The sequence below is a fragment of the Pristiophorus japonicus genome, chromosome 9, assembly GCF_044704955.1.
Source record: "Pristiophorus japonicus isolate sPriJap1 chromosome 9, sPriJap1.hap1, whole genome shotgun sequence".
In the NCBI taxonomy this organism is placed as follows: Eukaryota; Metazoa; Chordata; class Chondrichthyes; family Pristiophoridae; genus Pristiophorus; species Pristiophorus japonicus.
The window spans coordinates 218,499,183-218,520,526 of NC_091985.1; the positions used below are offsets into that span (position 1 = coordinate 218,499,183).

General features: G+C 45.6%; 1 long non-coding RNA gene and 1 pseudogene across 1 annotated transcript; both read right to left on the reverse strand.

Annotated features, from left to right (window-relative positions):
• Positions 1-21,344, reverse strand: part of LOC139273708 (zinc finger protein 721-like) — a 494,469-nt pseudogene that overhangs the window by 156,515 nt on the left and 316,610 nt on the right.
• On the reverse strand, positions 16,394-19,423 carry LOC139273714 (uncharacterized). Its single transcript, XR_011595320.1, has 3 exons — positions 19,344-19,423; positions 18,477-18,563; positions 16,394-16,494 (listed from the first exon to the last, which is right to left on the reverse strand). It is a non-coding gene; the product is annotated as an uncharacterized lncRNA (long non-coding RNA).

The following is a 21,344-nucleotide window of genomic DNA, read 5'->3' on the forward strand; positions in this document are numbered from 1 at the left end:
GCACCGTGGCTGGCTCTGCTGCACAGGAGGGCAGGAAAAAGAGTGGGAGAGCGATAGTGATAGGGGATTCAATTGTAAGGGGAATAGATCGGCGTTTCTGTGGCCGCAACCGAGACTCCAGGATGGTATGTTGCCTCCCTGGTGCAAGGGTCAAGGATGTCTCGGAGCGGGTGCAGGACATTCTGAAAAGGGAGGGTGAACAACCAGTTGTCGTGGTGCACATTGGTACCAACGATATAGGTAAAAAAAAAGGGATGATGTCCTAAGAGATAAATTTAAGGAGCTAGGAGCTAAATTAAAAAGTAGAACCTCAAAAGTAGTAATCTTGGGATTGCTACCAGTGCCACGTGCTACTCAGAGTAGGAATCGCAGGATAGCTCAGATGAATACGTGGCTTGAGCAGTGGTGCAGCAGGGAGGGATTCAAATTCCTGGGGCATTGGAACCAGTTCTGGGGGAGGTGGGACCAGTACAATCCGAAAGGTCTGCACCTAGGCAGGACCGGAATCAATGTCCTAGGGGGAGTGTTTGCTAGTGCTGTTGGGGAGGAGTAAACTAATATGGCAGGGGGATGGGAACCAATGCAGGGAGACAGAGGGAAACAAAATGGAGACAGAAGCAAAAGACAGAAAGGAGATGAGTAAAAGTGGAAGGCAGAGAAACCCAAGGCAAAAAACAAAAAGGGCGGCTGTACAGCAAAATTCTAAAGGGTCAAAGTGTAATAAAAAGGCAAGCCTGAAAGCTCGGTGCCTCAATGTGAGGAGTATTCGGAACCCAGGAGAGGGCTCTGAGCTAGTTAGAGTGGGTGAGAGCTCAGATGAACAGGACCCCAAGAAAGAATGCAAAAGGCAGGAGGCAACAGAGCAGAGTAGCACTGGGGTAAGTGTAAACCACAAGGTGATAGGAAGGGACAATATGTATGAATATAAAGGGGCTGCAGGAGGGGTCAAAACTAAAAATCATGGTTTAAAAACTCGTATTAAAACACTCTACCTAAACGCACGCAGCATTCGAAATAAAGTAAATGAGTTGACGGCACAAATCATTACAAATGGGTATGATTTGGTGGCCATTATAGAAACGTGGTTGCAGGGTGGCCAAGACTGGGAATTAAACATACAGGGGTATCTGACAATTCGGAAAGATAGACAAGAAGGGAAAGGAGGTGCGGTAGCTCTGTTAATAAAGGATAATATCAAGGCAGTTGTGAGAGACGATATTGGCTCTAATGAACAAAATATTGAATCATTATGGGTGGAGATTAGAGATAGAAAGGGGAAAAAGTCACTGGTGGGCGTAGTTTATAGGCCCCAAAATAATAACTACACGGTGGGGCGGACAATAATCAAGGGAATAATGGAGGCATGTGAAAAAGGAACGGCAGTAATCATGGGGGATTTTAACCTACATATCGATTGGTCAAATCAAATCGCATGGGATAGCCTTGAGGAGGAATTCATAGAATGCTTACGGGATTGTTTATTAGAACAGTATGTTACAGAACCTACAAGGGAGCAAGCTATCTTAGATCTGGTCCTGTGTAATGAGACAGGAATAATAAACGGTCTCCGAGTAAAAGATCCTCTCGGAATGAGTGATCACAGTATGGTTGAATTTATAATACAGATTGAGGGAGAGGAAGTAGTGTCTCAAACGAGCGTTCTATGCTTAAACAAAGAGGGCTGCAGTGGGATGAGGGCAGAGTTGGCTAAAGTACACTGGGAACACAGACAAAACGGTGGCACAATTGAGGAACAGTGGAGGACTTTTAAGGAGCTCTTTCATAGTGCGCAACAAAAATATATTCCAGTGAAAAAGAAGGGCAGTAAGAGAAGGGATAACCAGCCGTGGATAACCAAGGAAATAAAGGAGAGTATCAAATTAAAAACCAATGCGTATAAGGTGGCCAGGGATAGTGGGCAACTAGAAGATTGGGAAAATTTTAAACGACAGCAAAGAATGACTAAGAAAGCAATAAAGAAAGGAAAGATAGATTACGAAAGTAAACTTGCGCAAAACATAAAAACAGATAGTAAAAGCTTTTACCGATATATAAAATGGAAAAGAGTGACTAAAGTAAATGTTGGTCCCTTAGAAGACGAGAAGGGGGATTTAATAATGGGAATGTGGAAATGGCTGAGACCTTAAACAATTATTTTGCTTCGGTCTTCACAGTGGAAGACACAAAAACCATGGCACAAATTGCTGGTTACAGGAATGTGGGAAGGGAGGACCTTGAGATAATCACTATCACTAGGGGGGTAGTGCTGGACAGGCTAATGGGACTCAAGGTAGACAAGTCCCCTGGTCCTGATGAAATGCATCCCAGGGTATTAAAAGAGATGGCTGAAGTTATAGCAGATGCATTCGTTATAATCTACCAACTTCTCTCGACTCTGGGGAGGTACCAGCGGATTGGAAAGCAGCTAATGTAACGCCTCTGTTTAAAAAGGGGGGCAGAAAAAAGGCAGGTAACTATAGGCCAGTTAGTTTAACATCTGTAGTGGGGAAGCGATCATTAAGGAAGAAATAGCGGGACATCTAGATAGAAATAGTGCAATCAAGCAGACGCAACATGGATTCATGAAGGGGAAATCATGTTTAATTAATTTACTGGAATTCTTTGAGGATATAATGAGCATGGTGTATAGAGGTGTACCGATGGATGTGGTGTATTTAGATTTCCAAAAGGCATTCGATAAGGTGCCACTCAAAAGGTTACTGCAGAAGATAAAGGTACGCGGAGTCAGAGGAAATGTATTAGCATGGATAGAGAATTGTCTGGCTAACAGAAAGCAGAAAGTCGGGATAAATGGGTCCTTTTCGGGTTGGAAATCGGTGGTTATTGGTGTGCCACAGGGATCAGTGCTGGGACCACAACTGTTTACAATATACATAGATGACCTGGAAGAGGGGACAGAGAGTAGTGTAACAAAATTTGCAGATGACACAAAGATTAGTGGGAAAGCGGGTTGTGTAGGGGACACAGAGAGGCTGCAAAGAGATTTAGATAGGTTAAGCGAATGGGCTAAGGTTTGGCAGATGGAATACAATGTCAGAAAATGTGAGGTCATCCACCTTGGGGAAAAAAAAAACACAGTAAAAGGGAATATTATTTGAATGAGGAGAAATTACAACATGCTGAGGTGCAGAGGGACCTGGGGGTCCTTGTGCATGAATCCCAAAAAGTTAGCTTGCAGGTGCAGCAGGTAATCAGGAAGGCGAATGGAATGTTGGCCTTCATTGCGAGAGGGATGGAGTACAAAAGCAGGAGGTCCTGCTGCAACTGTACAGGGTATTGGTGAGGCCGCACCTGGAGTACTGCGTGCAGTTTTGGTCACCTTACTTAAGGAAGGATATACTGGCTTTGGAGGGGGTACAGAGACGTTTCACTCGGCTGATTCCGGTGATGAGAGGGTTACCTTATGATGATAGATTGAGTAGACTGGGTTTTTAATCGTTGGAGTTCAGAAGGATGAGGAGTGATCTTATAGAAACATTTAAAATCATGAAAGGGATAGACAAGATCGAGGCAGAGAGATTGTTTCCACTGGTCGGGGAGACTAGAACTAGGGGGCACAGCCTCAAAATACGGGAGAGCCAATTTAAAACCGAGTTGAGAAGGAATTTCTTCCAGCAGAGAGTTGTGAATCTGTGGAATTCTCTGCCCAAGGAAGCAGTTGAGGCTAGCTCATTGAATGTATTCAAATCACAGATAGATAGATTTTTAACCAATAAGGGAATTAAGGGTTATGGGGAGCGGGCGGGTAAGTGGAGCTGAGTCCACGGCCAGATCAGCCATGATCTTGTTGAATGGCAGAGCAGGCTCGAGGGGCTCGATGGCCTACTCCTGTTCCTAATTCTTATGTTCTTATGATGTACTCTGTACCTGTCAGTTTCAGGAATGTGAGTGTGGGTTTTACCATGTACCTGTCAGTTTCAGGAATGTGAGTGTTATACTCATGATAACTGGTCAGACCAAGTACTGTGTGTAATGAGCAAGTGTGACCTTAGCTCCTTTATTGTAGTTCCAGAATGCAGGCACCTTGTGGGTGACCTGCTTATATACTGTACTCCCAAGGGATGCTGGGATCCCTTGGGCTCCAACAGGTAGGCCCTCTGGTGGACAGGTGTGATGCAGGTTACAAGGTTACAAGGGGTTAAACACATAACATCACTCCCCCTGAAGTCAACACTACACTTATTTACAAGGTGAGACAATCTGGGGCTCTGCACTCCCTTGTCAATCGTCTCGATACAAATGCTGGTGTGGTTGGGTTGGTCAGTTCTTCATTGGGCTGTTGGGTAGTCGGCCTTGCCGGACTGTTGGGGATGATGAGTTCTGTTCCGTGGTCAACTGTGATGTCAGTTGCCACTTGTGTGTGTGTGTGTTGGAAGGTCAAAGTTGGTGGTGTCTTCTTCGGATTGTACGTAGCTGTCTGTGAACCGTAGTTTAATTTGGTCCAAGTGTTTTCTGTGCATTTGTCCATTGGTCAGTTGACCTGAAACACCCTACTCCCCTCTTTGGCTGTGACTATGCCAGCAAGCCATTTGGGCCCATGTCCATAATTGAGCACAAACACAGGATCGTTGATCTCAATATCGCCTGACAAGTTTGCATGATCATGGTACACACTCTGTTGATGCCGCTTGTCCTCCACATGATCATGTAGATCAGGGTGGACCAGAGAGAGCCTTGTTTAAGTGCCCTTTTCATGAGCAGCTCGGCTGGGGGAATCCCTTTGAGTGAGTGGGATCTGGTGCGGTAGCTGAGCAGTACTCGGGACAACTGGGTCTGCAGGGAGCCTTCCGACATGCGTTTCAAGCTTTGCTTGATGGTCTGGACTGCCTGTTCTGCCTGGCCGTTGGATCCGGGCTTGAACGGCGCAGATGTGACATGTTTGACCCCATTGCAGGTCATGAATTCTTTGAATTAGGCACTTGTGAAGCACTAACTAGGACATCGGGCAGGCCGTGTGTGGCAAACATAGCTCTTAGACTTTCAATGGTGACCGTGGACGTGCTTCCAGACATTATTGCACATTCAACCCATTTTGAGTAAGCATCCACGACAACCAAAAATATTTGGCTAGGAATGGGCCTGCATAATCTACATGGATCCTCGACCACGGTTTGGATGGCCAGGGCCATAGATTTAGCGGTGCCTCTCTGGGTGCATTGCTCAACAGAGCAAGCATTGCACTGGCGTACACATGACTCTAAATCCGAGTCGATGCCCGGCCACCACACATGGGATCTGGCTGTGGCTTTCATCATCACGATGCCCGCATGGGTGCTGTATAGTTCCCCAATAAATGTGTCACTGCCTTTCTTGGGCAAGACCACACGATTGCCCCACAAGAGACAGTCCCCCTGAAGGGACAGCTCATCTTTGCATCTGTGGAATGGCTTAATCGCTTCCTGCATCTCCATTGGGACACTGGACCAGCTCCCATGGAGGACGCAGTTTTTGTTAACCAGGGCCAGTAAAGGATCCTGGCTGGTCCAGGTCCTGATCTGGTGGTCCGTAACGGGGCATTTCTCATTCTCAAATGCCTCCATGACCATGAGCAAGTCTGTTAGCTGCGCCATTTCCACCCCGGTGGTGGGCAATGGTAGCCGACTGAGAGCATCTGCGCAGTTCTCTGTGCCCGGTGTGTGGCGAATTACATAGTTGTATGCCGACAGTGTGAGCAACCATCTTTGGATGTTTGCAGAGGCATTGTTATCAATTTGCTCTCTGAGAATAGCGATATGAGCGGCTTGTTTCAAGTTCGAACTTAGGCCAAGCTAGTACTGGTGCATTTTCTTTACCCCGTACACACACGCCAGAGCCTCTTTTTCAACTGTAGGCCCTTTTGGCCTTGGACAAACTCCTGGATGCATACGCAACCGGTTGTAAAATTCCCGATTCATTAGGCTGTTGTAATACACACCCAACCCCGTATGACGACACATCGCAAGCTAACACACATCGTTTACATGGGTTATACAGGACAAGCAGTTTGTTAAAACACAGTAAAGTTCTGGCTTTCTTAAAGGCAGCCTCTTGTGAATTCCCCCATACCCAGTCATCTCCCTTGCACAGTAGCGCATGCAGGGGTTCTAGTAGGGTGCTTAACCCAGGTAGGAAATTATTTAAGTAGTTGAGGTGTCCCAGAAACGTCTGCAGTTCCGTCACATTTCGTGGTCACGGCGCGTTCTTGATGGCCTCCGTCTTGGAGTCGGTGGGTCTGATGCCGTCTGCTGCAATCCTTCTTCCTAAAAATTCAACGTCCTGTGCCAGGAAAACACACTTCGAGCGTTTCAACCTGAGCCCCATGCGATCCAACCGACTAACAACCTCCTCCAGGTTCTTCAAGTGCTCCATGGTGTCCCGACCTGTAACCAATATGTCGTCCTGGAAGACCAATGTACAAGGAACCGACTTTAGCAGGCTTTCCATGTTTCGCTGGAAAATCGCTGCATCCGACCAAATCCCGAACGGGCACCGGTTGTAAATAAATAGACCTTTGTGCATGTTGATGCAGGTGAGGCCTTTCGAAGACTCCTTCAGCTCTTGCGTCATGTAGGTTGAGGTCAGGTCCAGCTTGGGGAACATCTTTCCTCCAGCCAGGGTTGCAAATAGATTGTCTGCCTTGGGTAGCGGGTACTGGTCCTGCAGCAAAAAATGGTTAATTGTTACTTTATCGTCACCACAAATTCTAACTATACCATCCTCCTTGAGTACCGGAACAATCGGACTGGCTCAGTCATTGAACTCCACCGGCGAGATGATGCCCTCGCGTTGCAGCCTATCCAGCTGGATTTCCACATCATGTAACGTACCACCCGAGCCTTGTGGTGGATGGGTCGCATACCAGGAACCAAATGGATCTGCACTTTCACCCCTGAGAAACTTCCAATGCCTGGCTCAAATAATGATGGGAACTTGCTTAGAACCTGTGTACATATGGTGTCGTCAACTGACGAAAGCTTTCGAATGTCATCCCAGTGGCAGCGGATTTTCCCCAGCCAGCTTCTGCCAAATAACATGGGGCCATCCCCGGGCACAATCCATAGCGGGAGTTCATGTACTGCTCCATCATAGGAGACTTTGACTTCAGCACTGCCAATTACCGGATTAGTTCCATTGTATAAATCCTTAACTTCGTGTGAATGGGGCTGAGCTTGGGCCTGTGTGCCTTCTTCCCCCACAGCCTGTCGAAAGCCGTTTTACTCATTATGGACTGACTTGCCCCCGCGTTCAGCTCCATAGACACTGGAATACTGTTCCGTTCAACTTTCAACATTATTAGTAGGCATTTCATCGTGAACGTGTATACCCCCGTACACTCTGCCTCCTCTGTACGAGTTTCCAATTCCATCTGATCCACTGTGGACCGATCTTCCTCTAGTTCGCAGGGTTTGCAGCTCGCCTGCACGTTCGTTGGAGGTGTCCCATTGTTCTGCAGCCATTGCACGCATAGTATTTAAAGTGGCATTGATGGGGCCAATGATCACCCCCGCAGCGCCAACAGGGTGTTAACTGCCTCACATGAACAGATGATGGCGGACTCTGGGTCAATTGAGGTCAGGCCACGGCAGCCGGCGTGTACATTCTGCCCTGTAAATTTCTGCTCAAACCAACGTTACTTTATGCACAGTACTGGCCGAAATTTGCTTGGTGTTGTCGCTGGTGGACATAAATGCTTGGGCTATTGTTATGGCATTACTCACATTTGGAGTTTCTACAGTCAACAGTTTGTGAAGGATTGTTTCATGTCCGATGCCCAGTACAAAAAAGTCTCTGCGCATTTGTTCTAGGAATCCCTCAAACTCACAATGTCCTGCAAGGCGCCTTAGTTCGGCGACGTAGCTCGCCACTTCCTGGCCCTCCAATCATTGACATGTGTAGAACAGATATCCCGCCATCAAAACGCTTTCCTTAGGATTTAGGTGCTCCCGGACTCAGTACTTCGTAGGATTTATCTGTTGGTTTAGCCGGGGCCAGGAGATTCTTTATGAGGCCATAGGTAGTGGCCCCACAGACGGTTAGGAGGATCGCCCTTCGTTTGGTCGCATTCTCGTCCCCTTCCAGCTCGATGACTACGAAGTATTGGCCGGGTCTCTCCATGAAGGCTTCCCAATCATTCCCCTTCGAGAACCTCTCCAGGTTGCCGACTGTCCTTTGCATTTTCGCGTGGTTTGTTAACTCGTCGCCAATTGTTATACTCATGATAAATGGTCAGACCGAGTACTGTGTGTAATGAGCAAGTGTGACCTTAGCTCGTTTATTGTAGTTCCAGAGTGCAGACACCTTATGGGTGACCTGCTTATATACTGTACTCCCAAGGGATGCAGGGATCCCTTGGGACTCGAACAGGTAGGCCCTCTGGTGGACAGGTGTGATGCAGGTTACAAGGGATTAAATACATAACAGGGAGTGTGGGGTTTTACACTGTACCTGTCAGCTTGTGTTATATGAGTAAGGATTTTAATCAATACAATAACTCCTAGTTTCTGGTAAGGGAGTGCATATTTTAGTCTGTATCTATCACTATCGAGGATATGTGTGTGAACGTTTTCTTTATCTCTCAGTCTCTGGGATGTGAGTGTGGGTTTTTCTCTGTATCTGTCAGTATATGGGTTTGGGTATTATTTGTATGTGTCAATCTCGGTAACATGAATGTACATTTTTGTCTGTATCTTTCACTCTCTGGGATGTTAGTGTACGTTTTATTCTTTATCTGTCACTCACTTTTATGAGAGTGTGGATTTTACTCAACAGCTGTCATTATCTGGGTGTAAGTGTGATCTTCACTCTGTATCTATTAGTCTTTGGTGTGAGTGTGGGTTTTCCTCTGTATGTTAGTCTATGGTATATGAGTATGGGATTTACTCTGTATCCATCAGTCTATGGTATGTGAGTGTGGGTATTATTCTGTGAATGTCAGTCTCTGGGATGTGTATGTAGATTTTCCTCCTGTCAGTTGCTGTTATGTGAATGTGTGTTTTATTCAAGTGTGTGAATGTGGATTTCACTCTGTATCTGTCAGTCTCTTGTGTGTGAATGTGGCACTTTTTATCTGTACCTGCCTGTTTCTGTTATGAATGGGGTTATATTCTATTATGTGAGTATGGAGTTTACCACATTCTACCTGTCTGTCACTGGTATGTTAATGTGTGTATGTTTTCTGTATCCGTCAGTTGCTATTATATGAATGTTGATTTCATTCTGTGCCTTTAAGTGTCTGGTACAGCTGTGGTATTGTGGGTTTGACATTGAATCAGTCAGTCACTTTCAAGTCAGTGTTGATTTTACTATCTATCTGTCAATCTCTGGTATGTGTTTTATTCTGTATCTGTCCATCTCTGGGAAGTGAGTGTGGGTTTCATTCTGTATCTATCTGTTTCTGATATTTGAGTAAGGGTTTTAATCAGTACCTGTAAGTTTCTATTATGGGGGTGTGGTTTTTAGTCTGTATTTGTCAGTCTCTGGCATGAGTGTGGGTATTACTCGATCTATCAGTCTCTGGAATGTGAGCGTGGGTATTACTCTGTATCTATCAGTCTCTGGAATGTGAGTGTGGGTATTACTCTGCATCTATCAGTCTCTGGAATGTGAGTGTGGGTATTACTCTGTATCTATCAGTCTCTGGAATGTGAGTTTGGGTATTACTCTGTATCTATCAGTCTCTGGAATGTGAGTGTGGGTATTACTCTATCTATCAGTCTCTGGAATGTGAGTTTGGGTATTACTCTGTATCTATCAGTCTCTGGAATGTGAGTGTGGGTATTACTCTGTATCTATCAGTCTCTGGAATGTGAGTTTGGGTATTACTCTGTATCTATCAGTCTCTGGAATGTGAGTTTGGGTATTACTCTGTATCTATCAGTCTCTGGAATGTGAGTTTGGGTATTACTCTGTATCTATCAGTCTCTGGAATGTGAGTATGGGTATTACTCTATCTATCAGTCTCTGGAATGTGAGTATGGGTATTACTCTATATCGGTCTCTGGAATGTGAGTGTGGGTATTACTCTATATCAGTCTCTGGAATGTGAGTGTGGGTATTACTCTGTAACTATCAGTGTCTGGAATGCAAAAGTGTGTTTTTTTCTGTACCTGTTAGTTTCTGGTGAGTGACTGGAGTTCACTCTCTAACTATCTGTCTCTGGTATGTGTGTGTGAGTATTTGTCTGTAGCTGTAAGTGCCTGGTATGGGAGTGTAGGTTTCACTATCAGTCAGTCAGTCAATCTCAGGTACTGGAGTTGATTGTGATTCTTTCTCAATCTGTCATTCAATGTGTCTGAGTGTATGAATCATTATGTTTATCTCAGTCTCTGGTACTATTTGTGAGTGTGGGATTGATTATGTATCTGTTCGACTGGTGATGTGTGTGAGTGTGGGATTGATTATGTATCTGTTGGACTGGTGGTGTGTGAGAGTGTGAGATTGATTATGTATCTGTTAGACTGGTGATGTGTGTGAGTGAGAGATTCATTATGTAATTGACAGTCTCTTGTACTGTGCTATTCTTGCTCTGTGTGACTGTTGGATTTAGTTCCTTCTCCACCTGCTGTAGGCGGATGATAGTTTGAGATTTTCTTTGACTGTCTCAGGAGGAGGTTTGGTTCAGTCCATTACCTCCGTTTCTCTGCTCTTGTATGTTAGCTGTTGGGTTTGAGAGTCAGTGTACAGACATCAGTGTGGATTGACACCGTGTCAGTGTCTATCTGTTCGTGTGTGTGAGTAAGGGAGTGAAATTGGATCTGCCTTTCACTGCGCTATGATTGGATTTTGAAACAACTCATTATTGTACTGCTCCAAGTGACTGTGGGATTCATAATATAACAGTGGAAATTTGGATCACTGTGGGACTGACAGCTTCTGCTGCCTGTGACAATATGATTGAGGTCAGTTCTGTGTCTCTCTGCGCTGTGAGTGATAATGTACTTACTGTGTGTGAGAAGGAGTTGCCTGCACTGTTCCTTGTGTTCCGGGTTGAGGAAAGATCAAATTTATTCTGGCTTGGTGAAGTATTTTGCTCTGAGAATAATAATAGGAAAACACTATTAGTTATGATATGGACAGGTAGAAACATAGAAACATAGAAAATAGGTGCAGGAGTAGGCCATTCGGCCCTTCTAGCCTGCACCGCCATTCAATGAGTTCATGGCTGAACATGCAACTTCAGTACCCCATTCCTGCATTCTCGCCATACCCCTTGATCCCCCTAGTAGTAAGGACTTCATCTAACTCCTTTTTGAATATATTTAGTGAATTGGCCTCAACAACTTTCTGTGGTAGAGAATTCCACAGGTTCACCACTCTCTGGGTGAAGAAGTTTTTCCTCATCTCGGTCCTAAATGGCTTACCCCTTATCCTAAGACTGTGTCCCCTGGTTCTGGACTTCCCCAACATTGGGAACATTCTTCCTGCATCTAACCTGTCTAAACCCATCAGAATTTTAAACGTTTCTATGAGGTCCCCTCTCATTCTTCTGAACTCCAGTGAATACAAGCCCAGTTGATCCAGTCTTTCTTGATATGTCAGTCCTGCCATCCTGGGAATCAGTCTGGTGAACCTTCGCTGCATTCCCTCAATAGCAAGAATGTCCTTCCTCAGGTTAGGAGACCAAAACTGTACACAATACTCCAGGTGTGGCCTCACCAAGGCCCTGTACAACTGTAGCAACACCTCCCTACCCCTGTACTCAAATCCCCTCGCTATGAAGGCCAACATGCCATTTGCTTTCTTAACCGCCTGCTGTACCTGCATGCCAACCTTCAATGACTGATGTACCATGACACCCAGGTCTCATTGCACCTCCCCTTTTCCTAATCTGTCACCATTCAGATAATAGTCTGTCTCTCTGTTTTTACCACCAAAGTGGATAACCTCACATTTATCCACATTATACTTCATCTGCCATGCATTTGCCCACTCACCTAGCCTATCCAAGTCGCTCTGCAGCCTCATTGCATCCTCCTCGCAACTCACACTGCCACCCAACTTAGTATCATCCGCAAATTTGGAGATACTACATTTAATCCCCTCGTATAATCATTAATGTACAGCGTAAACAGCTGGGGCCCCAGCACAGAACCTTGCGGTACACCACTAGTCACTGCCTGCCATTCTGAAAAGTCCCCATTTACTCCTACTCTTTGCTTCCTGTCTGACAACCAGTTCTCAATCCATGCCAGCACACTATCCCCAATTCCATGTGCTTTAACTTTGCACAATTAATCTCTTGTGTGGGACCTTGTCGAATCCCTTCTGAAAGTCCAAATACACCACATCAACTGGTTCTCCCTTGTCCACTCTACTGGAAACATCCTCAAAAAATTCCAGAAGATTTGTCAAGCATGATTTCCCTTTCACAAATCCATGCTGACTTGAACCTATCATGTCACCTCTTTCCAAATGCACTGCTATGACATCCTTAATAATTGATTCCATCATTTTACCCACTACCGATGTCAGGCTGACTGGTCTATAATTCCCTGTTTTCTCTCTCCCTCCTTTTTTAAAAAGTGGGGTTACATTGGCTACCCTCCACTCAATAGGAACTGATCCAGAGTCAATGGAATGTTGGAAAATGACTGTCAATGCATCCGCTATTTGCAAGGCCACCTCCTTTAATACTCTGGGATGCAGTCCATCAGGCCCTGGGGATTTATCGGCCTTCAATCCCATCAATTTCCCCAACACAATTTCCCGACTAATAAGGATTTCCCTCAGTTCCTCCTCCTTACTAGACCCTCTGACCCCTTTTATATCCTGAAGGTTATTTGTGTCCTCCTTAGTGAATACCGAACCAAAGTACTTGTTCAATTGGTCTGCCATTTCTTTGTTCCCCGTTATGACTTCCCCTGATTCTGACTGCAGGGGACCTACGTTTGTCTTTACTAACCTTTTTCTCTTTACATATCTACAGAAACTTTTGCAATCCGTCTTAATGTTCCCTGCAAGCTTCTTCTCATACTCCATTTTCCCTGCCCTAATCAAACCCTTTGTCCTCCTCTGCTGAGTTCTAAATTTCTCCCAGTCCCCGGGTTCGCTGCTATTTCTGGCCAATTTGTATGCCACTTCCTTGGCTTTAATACTATCCTTGATTTCCCTTGATACCCACGGTTGAGCCACCTTCCCTTTTTTATTTTTACACCAGACAGGAATGTACAATTGTTGTAGTTCATCCATGCGGTCTCTAAATGTCTGCCATTGCCCATCCACAGTCAACCCCTTAAGTATAATTCGCCAATCTATCCTAGCCAATTCATGCCTCATACCTTCAAAGTTAGCCTTCTTTAAGTTCTGGACCATGGTCTCTGAATTAACTGTTTCATTCTCCATCCTAATGCAGAATTCCACCATATTATGGTCACTCTTCCCCAAGGGGCCTCGCACAACGAGATTGCTAATTAATCCTCTCTCATTACAAAACACCCAGTCTAAGTTGGTTCCTCGACATATTGTTCTAGAAAACCATCCCTTATGCACTCCAGGATATCCTCCTCCACCGTATTGCTTCCAGTTTGGTTAGCCCAATCTATGTGCATATTAAAGTCACCCATTATAACTGCTGCACCTTTATTGCATGCACCCCTAATTTCCTGTTTGATGCCCTCTCCAACATCACTACTACTGTTTGGAGGTCTGTACACAACTCCCACTAACGTTTTTTGCCCTTTGGTGTTCTGCAGCTCTAACCATATAGATTCCACATCATCCAAGCTAATGTCCTTCCTAACTATTGCATTAATCTCCTCCTTAACCAGCAATGCTACCCCACCTCCTTTTCCTTTTATTCTATCCTTCCTGAATGTTGATGGAGAGAATATAAAAATAAAGTTATAATTAATGTGTTTGTGTATAATAAAGTAAAGTACCTGGAGAGAGGAATCTGTGATACAGTGTCCTTGTCTGACCTCACTGCAGTACAGCGGCACTCAGGTTCACAACACCAGGTGTGCAGGATGATTCTATAGTAAGTTATCAGCATCCAGACACAACCCAAACCCAGCACTGGTCCATGAATAGGATCACCCGATTGGCACAGTCCAGGTTTATATCTCCCACTCCCATGGGACTACCTGCAAAATTCTGAATTGCTTCCTGGAATATAACCACAGGTACCTGGGCTGTACAACAATTGTTCTGTCGACTGAAACCAAGTGGAGGGCCTATTCATTAACAGAATGTCACAGTGACTCGATGCTGATGTATCTGAGGGAGCGACAATGTGTCTCTCGATCACCAGCCACAGAGTTCTGGAGAATTCAACGCACCGAAATAAAATAATCGATTATTGAAATGTCTCCTTTCACACTCCTCTCCTGGTGCCTGCAATAGATGCATTTTGTGAAATTCCTCACATCTTCACTGTCAGGCTGTGTTTCCACTGTTCACTGTCCAAGAACAGACACTGAGATTGGAACTGAATCAGGAACATTCACTACTGATGTGGGGAAAGAGCGAGGTGATTTACTTTCTCTGTTACCTTACACCGTACACACACAGCTCAAGAATGGCCTCTCCCTTCCCCCACTCACTCCATGTTCCTGAACTAGGTCCTCCTCCACTCTGCCTCTTACAGACAGCCCCCGACTACCGCTGAACTTACCCCGACACAAAGCCCATCTGTGGACACAGTCCCAATGCGATGAGCTGCTGTAAGGAGGCTGCTGTTTGCTCCCTTACTCGGGCCTGGGATATCTCCGCTCCCTGATGTGTTCAACGATCATCAACCGAGCACAGAGGAAACGGCAGCCACTGACAGAGCTGGGGGAGGGGAGCTCGTCTGGGCCCTTGCCGTCGGTTTAAACACTGCGTGGGGAGGGGAGGAGCAGCATGTATTTAGCACATGCTCAGACCATCTTTTTGTCACAAATTAAATTAGAAAAAATGGGATTGTTTCACAAGTTGCTTTTATCACTAATTAAATGGGCCACATTGAGAACGTGTTAGTTATCATCCGAATTACTGAAAAAACGATTGTGAGAGCCTGACACTGGAGTAAGAGCGACTAAACTGTTCTACTCGTTCCGTCAGTCTCTGGTGTGTGTGTTTCCCTGTCAGTTTCTAACAGGTGGGTATGGGTTTTACTTGCAAATTATGGTTCAGATACATGGATGTGGGTTTCATACTGTACCGGTCAGTTTCTGCTATGTGAATGTGGAATTTATTCTGTACCTCTCTGTTTCTGGTATCAGAGTGTGTGTTTTATTCTGTACCTGTCAGTTTTTGTGAAGTGAATGAGAGATTTATTCTGTACCTGTCAGTCTCTGCTATGTGAGTTGGGATTTATTGTGCACCCGTCAAGTTTTGATATGTGAGTATGGGTTTTATTCTGTACCTGTCAGTTTCTGGTATATGAGTGTGTACTTTAACCTATATCATCAGCTTCTGGAAGGTGAGTGTGGATATTGACCAGTATCTGTCAGTTTTTCGGATTGGAGTATGGATTTTATTCTGTACCTATCAGATTCCGGTATGGGAGTATGGTGTTTAATCGGTACCTGTCAGTTTCTGATATGTGACTGTGGTTTTAATCTGTACCAGTCACTTTCTGGTATCCAAGTGTGGATTGCATTCTGTACCTGTCAGTTTCTGGAATCTGGGTGTTGATTATATTCTGTACCTGTCAGTTTTTGCTATGTGAATGTGGGTTTTATTCTGTTCTGGTCAGTTACTGCTGTGTGAGTGTAGGAATTAATATGTACCTCCAGTTTCTGGGATGTGATTGTGTTTTTTTTTTCTGTACCGTCAGTTTGTGGTAGATGTGTGGGGTGTCAGTTTCTGGTATCTGAGTGTGGATTTTTACCTTTATATGTCAGTTTGTGCAATGTGAATGTGGGATTCATTCTGTATCTCTCATTCTGGGGTAAGTGAGTGTGTGTTTCCTCTGTACCTGTTAGTTTCTGGTATGTGAATGTGGGATTCATTCTGTATCTCTCATTCTGGGGTAAGTGAGTGTGTGTTTCCTCTGTACCTGTTAGTTTCTGGTATGTGAGTGTGGGTTTTATTCTGAACTTGTCAGTTTCTAGTATCTGAGTGGGATTTATTCTGTATCTGTCAGTTTCTGGTATGTAAGCGTTGGTTTTATTCTGTATCTGTCAGCTTCTGGTATGTGAAAGTGTGTTTTATCCTATATCTGTGAATTTTTTTCTCTCATTATATTGGATGAATGCGATTCAGAAATATTTCGAGTAGAGACGAGCTATTAGTACATTATATAAACTTTATGTATCATTGGTACATTGAGTGAGTGTGGGATTCATTCTGTATCTGTCAGTCTATGGTACAGGGAGTGAGTGTGGGATTCATTCTGTATCTGTCATAAATGCAAGTGTTTGTTGTTGCTGTAGAAATGAAGTTTTTCAGTTAATTATGGTGGTTAACAATTACGCAGAAGAAAATGTCAGAAGCAGCCTCGTAGATAACCGTCGGGAAAGTGCTGTTACTGGTGAGATCACGATGTGCTCGATGCAAACTTGGCTAATAACCCTAGAGGTGATGGAAAAGAAAGCAACATTTGGGGACGTTTAAGCGAGATGAGAAAACATAATTAGCGCGAGGAGCCCGATCAGAGAGCTGGCGGGCAAGAAGCATTGAGCTCCTGTTTACTGCCCGATGCTATTTCCAAAACAATGGGGAAGAACAGTCCCTGGATCTGGGAATTTGCGGAGGCCTTTCAGCACATGGCAAATCATCCCGTTGAGTCTGTTACATAAGGAACAGGAGGAGGACATTCAGTCCCTCGAGCCTGTTACATAAGGAACAGGGGGAGGCCATTCAATCTCTCGAGCCTGTTACATAAGGAACAAGGGGGGGGCCATTCAGTCCCACGAGTCTGTTACATTGGAACTGGAGGAGGCCATTCAGTCCCTCGAGCCTTTTACATAAGGAACAGAGGGAGGCCATTCAGTCTCTCGAGCCTGTTACATGAGGAAGAGGGGGAGGCCATTCAGTCCCTCGAGCCTGTTACATAGGAACAGTAAGCCATTCTGCCCCTCGACTCTGTTACATTAGAAACTGGAGTAGGCCTTTCAGCCTTGGAATCTGCTTTACAGGAATAGATGGATGCCATTCAGCTGCTCGAACCTGTTACAAATGAATAGGCAGCCATTCAATCCCTCGAGATTGTTGCATAGGTACAGGAGGTGGGCATTCAGAACCACAGCCTTGCTATAAAGGAATTGGTGGAGGCGATGCATCGACTGGATACTGTTACACAGGAATAGAGGAGGCCATCCATCCTCTGGAGCCTTTCACATCGGAACAGGAGTAGGCCATTCAGACCACCGAGAATGTTATAGGAACTGGAAGAGGCCAATAAGCCAGTCGCACATGTTATATTGCAACTGGAGAAGGCCACTCATCCCATTTAACTTATTACACAGGAACAGGAGGTGGCTGTTCAGCACCGAATGTTGTTAGACAGGAGCAGGATGAGGCTATTCTTTCCCTCGAGCCTGTTACATTGGATCAGGAGGATGCCATTCAGCCCTTCCATTCTGTTATGTGGGAAGAAGAGGAGGTCATTCAGCCTCTCTAACATTAGAAACACGAGCAGACCACTCAGCCTTTGATTCTGTGACATGGGAACAGCAGAACGTTTTTCATCCTCTTGAGCTTCTTACATTAGGAACAGGAGACGACCCTCAGTCCCTCGGGTCTGTTACATAGGAACAGGAGTAGGTCAATTCCACCCCTCGGAACTGTTAACCAGGAACAGGATGTGACCATTCAGCCCCTCGAGCCTGTTACAGAGGAATTGGAGAAGGCCATTCAGCCCCTCGAGCATGTTGTATAGGAACTGGGGGAAGACATTCAGCCCCCAAGCATGTTTAATTCAGATCATGAGCAGGCCATTCAGCCCTTTGAACCTGTTACATAGGAGAAGGAGAAGGCCATTCAACCCGTTGAGAATGTTATATAGGAAGAGGAGGAGGCCATTCAGCTCCTCGAGCCTATTACATTAGGAACTGGAGAGGGCCATTCAGCAACTGGAGTTAAAAAGCAATAGGATGACACAATTCTGCCCCTCGGGTCTGTTACATTAGGAATAGGACAAGGGCAATCATCCCCATGGGATTGTTTCATGGGTACAGGAGGAATGCATTCAGCCTCTCAAGCTTGTTACATCGGAACTGGAGGAGGCTATTCAGCCCCTGGAACCTGTTACATAAGAACTAAAGGAGGCCATTCATCCCATTCTAACCCAATACAAGGTACCGGGGAAGGTCATTCTGCCCCTAGAGTTTGTTACATATGGATAGGAGGAGGCCATTAAGACCCTCGTGTTTATTACATTAGGAACTGGAGAAGGCCACTCAGTATCTTCAGTCTGTTAAATTAGGAACAGGAGGTGGTCATCAGCCCCCTCAGGCCTGTTACACAGGAATAGGAGGAGGCTATTCAGCACCACAAACATGTTTAATTCGGATAACCTGTCTGTGTATCCGCACACTGTGATCGGTACCTACTGTGTGAGAGAAGGAGCTGGTTGCACTGTTCCTTATGTCTCAGGTGGAGGAAACTTCACATTTGTTCCGGTTCCTTCAATTCCTTGCCTGTAGGAAGAAAAGGTATCTCTGATCATTCAAGAACAGGAGAGGTAGAAAAGACTAAAGTGATGAATGTAATCGTTCAATTAATATTCATTATGAACATTCACAAAGGGAAGCCAGCGATACAAACAGTGTCAGTGTCTGACTCCACTGCAGTACTGCAGCACTCGGCTTCTGCACACCAAGTGTGTTGGGCAGATTTACAGCAATTTACTGACATCCAGATATAACCCAACCCCTGCCCTGCTTCAGGAATGGGACGACCCGATGGGGCACGGACTTTTACACAGCTCAGATTGCTACTTCCCTCTCCCAGGGCACTAACCGTTCAACCAAAAAAAAGAGCCGCCATTTAAAACATGTCCTTCACGTTCCTCACCCAGTGCCTGCAATAGATGCTCCTTGAATAAATCCTCAGTGTCCGGCTCTGCTTCCACTGCTCGCTGTCCAATGACAACAAACACGGTGAGACTGGAACTAAAGCAGGAACGTTCACTACTGGTTTACAGGGAGAAAGCAGCAATGACTGTAAACAGCAGATCCTTCCCATTCTGTCTCCCTTACCCGGGACACACGCTGTCCACACACAGCCCGAGAATGGTCTCTCCCTTCCCCCACTCACTCCACGCACTGAGACCAGTTCTTGCTCCACTCCGCCTGTTACACAGAGACTCCGACTCCCCCTGAACTTCCCTCGGACTCAGTGCTGATCTCTGAGCCCATCTGCGGACACGCTCCCAAAGCGATGTGCTGCTGTAAGGAGGCTGCTGCTCGCTGCCTTACCCCGGGGCCGCAGTGTCTCCATTCCCGGCTGTTTAAACCATCTTCTTCCGCTCACTGAGTGAATGGCGCTCACAGGCAGGGCTGGGGGAGGGGAGGGCGCATGCGCTCTTCTGCTCACTGGAAATCGACCCACGGGCCGGGGCTTATCCGCGCACGCGCAGCTCGCTGCAATAATTCAGCCGTTAAAAATCAAAGTGAACTTTTTCCAATTTACTTTTATCAGAATCTGAGCAAAGGAACTGGGCCTGGGGGGCAAGGACAGAGAATGTTTAAAGCTGGGAACCTTGCCCCTTTGAGATGCTCAATTTGGGATCATTCCGTGCAGGGTGTTTTTCTCTTCGTGAGCCCGTCTTCACAAAGCAATCCTGTCGAAACATCGGAGGGACGGGGGAGTAGGAGTGTTTGCTGGGACTGTGCAGGAGTTAATATCTGACAGAAACTGTCCCAGTTTAGTTGAATCAGAGTGAAACACTCGGTCACTGAGAGTAATACCGAACGGCCCTGAGCTGCAAGATTACAGGGAGTACAACAGGCAAGCGAGGGTTAAATGTGGGACCTTGTTTCTCTCAGTCTCTGACACTGTCCCGCAGTGTGGGATTAATAATGTGTCTGTATGTGGTACAATATCAGTGAGAGAGGGGACTGCATCTTCTGTCTCCCCAATGGGGACTTTCAGGATAAAACCGGACCTCACAGGTCAGTCTGGGACAGATACTGTGTAAGTCTTTCTGTGTCTCACCGTCCTGCCTCGATCTCTCCGATCTCTCGCTTAGCACTCTCCCCCATCTCTGTCTCTGTTACAATCCTTTTCTCTTGTACTGTCTGTGAAGGCGGGATACTGTTATTTCGCGTGATGTGGAAACACTTGTGAGTACAACACTTTCGGAGCAGGGAGGTCTTACTGCAGTTGTACAGGGCCTTGGTGAGGTCACATCTGGAATATTGTGTACAGTTTTGGTCTCCTAATCTGAGGAAGGACATTCTTGCTATTGAGGGAGTGCAGCGAAGGTTCACCAGATTGATTCCAGGATGGCAGGACTGATATATGAAGAAAGACTGGATAGACTAGGCTTATATTCACTGGAATTTAGAAGAATGAGAGGGGATCTCATAGAAACATATACAATTCTGACGGGATTGGACAGGTTAGATGCAGGAAGAATGTTCCCGATGTTGGGGATGTCCAGAACCAGGGGTCACAGTCTAAGAATAAGAGGTAAGCCATTTAGGACCGAGATGAGGAGAAACTTCTTCACTCAGAGAATTGTGAACCTGTGGAATTTTCTACCACAGAAATTTGTTGAGGCCAGTTCGTTAGATATATTCAAAAGGGAGTTAGATATGGCCCTTACGGCGAAAGGGATCAAGGGGTATGGAGAGAAAGCAGGAATGGGGTAAAGTTGCATGATCAGCCATGATCATATTGAATGGTGGTGCAGGCTTGAAGGGCCGAATGGCCTACTCCTGCACCTATTTTTTATATTTCTATGATACTGTTTCTGTTTCTCTCTCTGGTGCTATACATGACGGTGTGGCACTGTTACTGAGCGTAATATGGAGACACTGATACCAAGTGTAAGACTGATAATGTGTCTGTCTCTCTCTCTTTCGGTGGTGCTATACATGAATGTGTGATACGATTATTGAGAGTAATATGGAGACACAGTTAGGGAGTTTAAGACTGATTCTGTGTCTGTCTCTCTGTCGCTCCCTCTGATAGCCATCTCTGGATGGTGAGTATGGGATGGATAGGACACCAGTTACTGTTATATGTCCCTCATTTTCGGAGGAGAGAGAGAGACAAAGAGAGGGTGGAGGGGCGGTGAACTCATAATTTCTATTTTCACGTTAATCAAACATATTTCTGCGTGCGAACAATGTAATAACTTAACAGCATATATGGGTTAAGCCAGCCACTGCTGTGATTGGCTCCTGCCCCTTAATCTGGAGAACAGACACTGAGGAGCGCCGACCTCAGAGTGTTTAACACTTACTGAGCTA